Raw genomic sequence first — 5593 nt, forward strand, 5'->3', positions numbered from 1 at the left:
TTGTGCACAGCATGTGCATTGTGCACAGCCTGGTCCCTGTATAAAGGGCTTTTGATTTAAAAATGGTTTGACAGCATATGTTGTCAGATATATTCTGTTGCCCATACCCTACTTTAGTTTCAGAAATAATAAACATCACAAAAGGTAAGCCTGCCAAGAGAATATGATGGGGACTTTCTAATACTTAAGTAGCTAAGTGGAACTGAAAAGGGGCAGCACATGAGAGGGGTATGGTGATATTCTAAACAGGCTGTTAAAAGGGCTGAGGTTTAGGCTTATAAAAGGGGGGGAGAGCTGAAATACAGGGAGGGAGAGACATACACACAGACAGACATAGAGGACATTTGATAGACTGGGAGAGAGAAGAGAAGAGAGAGCAAAAATACATACATATACACATATAGACACACACACAGAGGGAGATTGATATTAAAGGGAAGGGAATACACTGATAAGGGGCATTGACAAGAAAACAGGAAAGGAGAGTGATCTGAAAACACACGGACAGAAATAGATAAAGAGAGGCCTAACACAGAAAAGAAGGGAACTGCATTTTTTCATCTCTGTCTTGATTCTCAACTAGTCTGGATTTTGCCTGTTCTATATTGATCTATCCTGAGTCTTGTTTGAGATTATTAGTTGTGTGTAGTATCAGTTAAGTTTTGGATCCATTCTGGTTAAATTCCGATTCCATATTACTGGGAATTTGCTACATTCTGCCATCTTTCATTGGCTCTAAATAGCATTTTTTTGCACTGGGAATTTGTCCTGCTGTTGTTCATCTGTTACTGATGTTCCGCTTGCACTGTTGCTCAACTGACTCCCCTACTTTCTTCATTGTAAGCATTTCCTCAGGTACACATTTCGAATCTGTCTGATGTTGCAATGAAAGTTGAATCGAAAGAACTGAAGAATGTTATAATCATCTGTCGCATTGCTTACGAATTTTTTATATAAATGTTGTAAGTCTCTAGTCTGTTAGCCTAATAGAGATACATTAGTAAGGTGGTACTTAATTAAAGTCTATGCCAATCTGAAACTGCGACATTTTATTCGTTTAAGTAGTATACAAGATGAAAATACAATTCATGAAATGTGCAGCTATTTAATACAATTGTTTAACTTAAACTCGCTCTTTCAGCATGCTTTGAATATGTAAGGGCAAATGGTTGTTTTAAATCTAGCTAAAGATAATACAGTTTCAGATTCTTGAGTTTCAGTTTCATTAGGCAGTTTATAGGATGAGTTTCAAATATCATTAGTCGCATTTTCTAATAAGTAGTTTTAATTAATCTTGTCTAAATAAGTCAGAGTTAGGGAGCTCTTGCAGCATTCGTAGCATTTCATCAATCTTGTATATAATTCTTCTATCAAGTTAAAAGCATGTTTTCATGAGGTACAACGTTTCTTCACTCTGTAAATAATTAATCAGACGATTAACTAAAAATCTGGATTTGGCCAAAGCATTATAATTGGGTTAGCATGCATCTTTTCTTCTATTTTTAGAGACAAAACACATTAGAAATGTAGCCACTTTAGGATATCCTTTCTAAAATAGAGACGAGCCTAGCCAAATAAAAATGCAAAATCGCGGGGCCCTCGATAAATAATCATAATAAATATTTAGAATTCAGGCTAGGCCGTTTAGTGAATCTCATGGCCTTCTCAAAAAAAAGTAATAACGCGTTAGGCTCTTTAGGCGCGGTTTAATTAAATCATATTCTTAAATTCGGGTGCCCATTGATGTGACCCAAATCCAAATCTCAACGAAGTCAAAAATGTGTTAACAACTACGGGTGCATTGATTGTGACGTAGTTCGAGATGCATTTTCACGACGTTGCAATTTAATAAAATAAATGATAATAATAAAAGCGGTTTAAACTTAATAAAAGCACGTAATTCACAACATGTATTTAAATTAGATATTTAGCCATTATAACAATTTAAGCGACCGTGCTAGAACCACGGGATTCGAGGGTGCCTAACACCTTCCCTCGGGTCAACAGAATTCCTTACTTAGAATTTCTGGTTCGCAGACTTCATTTGGAAAAGTCGAAAATTTCCTCGATTTGGGATTCAAGATAAACCGGTGACTTGGGACACCAAAAACCAAACCTTTCCCAAGTGGCGACTCTGAATTAAATAAATAATCCCATTTCGAATATTGTCACTTAAATTGGAAAAACTCCACCCGCGCATCTAACCCCTCGGGGACGGGCGCGCAAACAGGAGGTGTGACAGCTCTGGCGACTCCGCTGGGGAATTAATTAACCCAGAACCACTGGTTCAGGGTTCAAGAATTCGAGCTTAGAATAATTGTTATATTTGGCTTTATTATCTGATCTTTATTACATGTTTTTGCATAATGTGCTAAATGTTGTCTTTTACCGCTTTGATATTATCTGAACTGTATATAAACTGTGCTGAAACTCTTCTCTTCTTACCTCCGGGGAGAAGCTCGCTGGTCGAGACTCCCTATTCTGTTAGTGTCAATACCTGAAATAAGAAAGAGGTCGGACAAGTTACAAAGCCGGACGATCTCGCGGGTCCTCGGTACGTAGCCCCCTCCTCGGCTCGAGTTGTCCGCTCGGGTACACAGTCTAGAACGTATACCCAGGTTATAAACCCAGTATAACAAAACCGCTGCTGGAGAATTAGACCCAGAACCGCTGGTTCAGGGTTCAAGAATTCGAGTTTAGAATAATTGTTGTATTTGGCCTCACTATCTGATATATATTACATGTTTTGACATAACATACTAAATGTTGTCTTTTACCGCTTTGATATTATCTGAACTGCATATAAACTGTGCCGAACCCTTCTCTCTTCACCTCCGGGGAGAAGCTCGCTGGTCGAGACTCCTTATTCTGTTAGTGTCGATACCTGGAATAAGAAAGAGGACGGATAAGTTACGAAGCCGGACGGCCTTTTGGTTCCCGGTAAGTTGCCCCTCCTCGACTCGAGTTGTCCGCTCGGGTACACAGTCTAGAACAAATACCAAGGTTTAAACCTAGTATAACTCGACTTCATGCCGGATCCCTAGTAGGAACGCTTATTTGCATCATGTTGCATTTGACTTAGGGGACTCAACACAGGGGTTGGGTCCGTCTAGGACTAGCAACCTGAAATGAAAAGACCATCTTGTTGCATCCTATTTGTTCCCGCGCATTTATTCGTCTCGGACATGCATGCTGCCTGACTTTGGAGTATTCGAAAAATAAAAAAAAATATAATAAAAATAACAGTGTATAGGACTAATTTTCTACTTTAAAAAATAGCAATGCCCAATTACAGTCAAAACTCTGCCGAAATTTTGCGATAATAAAAAAGGAAAATGTTTTTCTTCAATAATTTGCTTTACTAAGAAAAAGAAAAAAAAACAAAAAGATTAAAAAATAGTCTTGTATTTTTGGAGAATTGTTTGTTGAAAAGGAAAGAATTTTGTTCCAAAATAATTCGGTTAATTTCACCGAACTACGCGGGTCTGATTCTCACCGGGTGTGAGATACGTAGGCAAACCTCATCGGTTCCGGCCCCAATTTCCAAAAATCAAAAAAAAAGATTTAAAAATTTTTTTCCCTTTAGTTCTTTCTTTAGAAAATATAAAATAAAAAAAACAAGAAAAAATATAATATAAAGGTTTTCTTAAACTCAAATAAAAACAAAAAGTCTCTTTCTTTCTGAAGTCTTTCATATGAAATAATGTAATAAGAATTAAAAACCAGCAATAAAAATCTAAAAAAAAATAAAATACTCTTTGCTTTAGTCTCGCTTTTGTAAAATGTTTTTTTTAAATAAAAAAAATATATAAAAAAATATATATATATTTGAAAATTTGAATTTCGAAATATTAGGATTTTTCTTTAGAAGTGATTTTGTAAATAAATAAAACTCAGAATTTCACATCATTTTCTTAAAAAGTCCCTTTTTCAAAATTTAAGGGGGAACATCATATACATTCTTTCTTCCGTAGAAAAGGTAAAACAAAACAAAAAAAAAATCAACCAAACATATTTTCTTTTCTTAATAAATTTCCAGAATTCAAGCCAAAAGCAAATAAATTGTAGAGATCTTTCTTTTAAAAATAAAACAAAAATCAAAATAAACAAATTTTTTTATTCTTTTAAAGTATTTCTTTCAAAAAAAAAAAAATAAAAAATTCTTGAATAAGTAAATAAACAAAGAATAGCCAAATCTTTTGAGCCCTATGCTAGATGAGCACTTGCTTCTTTATTTTTGTTAGTTTCGAACTACGTAATGATCTGATTCACGTAGGCATCGTGATACGTAGGCAATCCTCATCGGATCCGGTCGCATTTCTTTTACTGCAAAATAAAAGAAAAACAAAAAAAATAATAAAAAGGGGGAAGAACTGATAAGAGGAAAAATGCCGGAATGACGCATGCTCTCGTAGCAAACATATAGTAATCCACTTAACTGTATAGGTGCATCATGCCCAACGTGAGATTAACTATCTGTTGTTTGCTGCAAATTAACCGTGCGCTTGTCGATGAGCATATTCCAGGGTTTTTGGAAAGACGGTTGGTTTGGTGAAAGTCTGGTCTCGCACTCATACTTCACGAGGTCAAGGAGAAGTGTTCAGCTACCTGTTGTTAGGACCAGAAGTAGTACTCACACTTACTTCACCAGGTCAAAAGGCAGTGTGGAAATGTCTTCAGAAATTCCATTGCAAACAATCCATGTTTCCGAGGAAAGCTCGATCTCAGCCGTCCTCACACCTGAATCCACAACTGCGGAAGAAAATAGAATCCTACGGCTCCGCATGCTGGAAATGCTGGACGATTGGAATAATGGGAAAGAGCCGCCAAGTGTCGTCCCCGGATTCCCTGAATTATTCTCCAGGTCAAGTGAAACGTCTAATGTCCCCATAAATTACCCTGCTACCCCATTTGGGTACCCAGCCGCTTCCGCCTTCTCTGCCGGATCACCTTCTGAGCCTCATCCCCAAATGTCGGCCACTGATGCAAACATGAACATCTTTGCTGCATCGCCTTGCCCGGTTACGGCACAACCCACCACGTACAAGCCAAGCTTTGACTCATCCTCTTTTACATTCCAAGCACCATCGTTCTCAATGGAACCAACTAGATTCGCTACCAGCACTAATCCTCTACCGCCTCAGTGCGAGCTTGCGCCCAGGCAGGATCAGAGCCCCAGGATTGCAGAACAAAATGAGATTGCCAAGAGAATGAGAAGCCTTGAACAAAGTTTGAAAAATATGCAAGGATTGAGCGGACAGAAGAGCGTCTCTTACGCCGACCTATGCATGTTCCCTCACGTGCACTTGCCAGCAGGTTTCAAGACCCCAAAGTTCGAGAAATACGATGGGCACGGTGACCCCATTGCACATCTTAAAAAATACTGCAATCAATTGCGGGGAGCCGGCGGAAAAGAAGAGCTGCTAATGGCATATTTTGGAGAAAGTTTTGTGGGAATCGCTTCGGAATGGTATATGGACCAGGACATATCTTGCTGGCATATATGGGATGATCTTGCCAGAGACTTCGTAGGGTAGTTTCAATATAATATCGACATCGCGCCAGACAGAAATGCTTTGTCAAACTTAAAGAA

This window comes from Nicotiana sylvestris, chromosome 5 (genome assembly GCF_000393655.2).
Source record: "Nicotiana sylvestris chromosome 5, ASM39365v2, whole genome shotgun sequence".
NCBI lineage: Eukaryota > Viridiplantae > Streptophyta > Magnoliopsida > Solanales > Solanaceae > Nicotiana > Nicotiana sylvestris.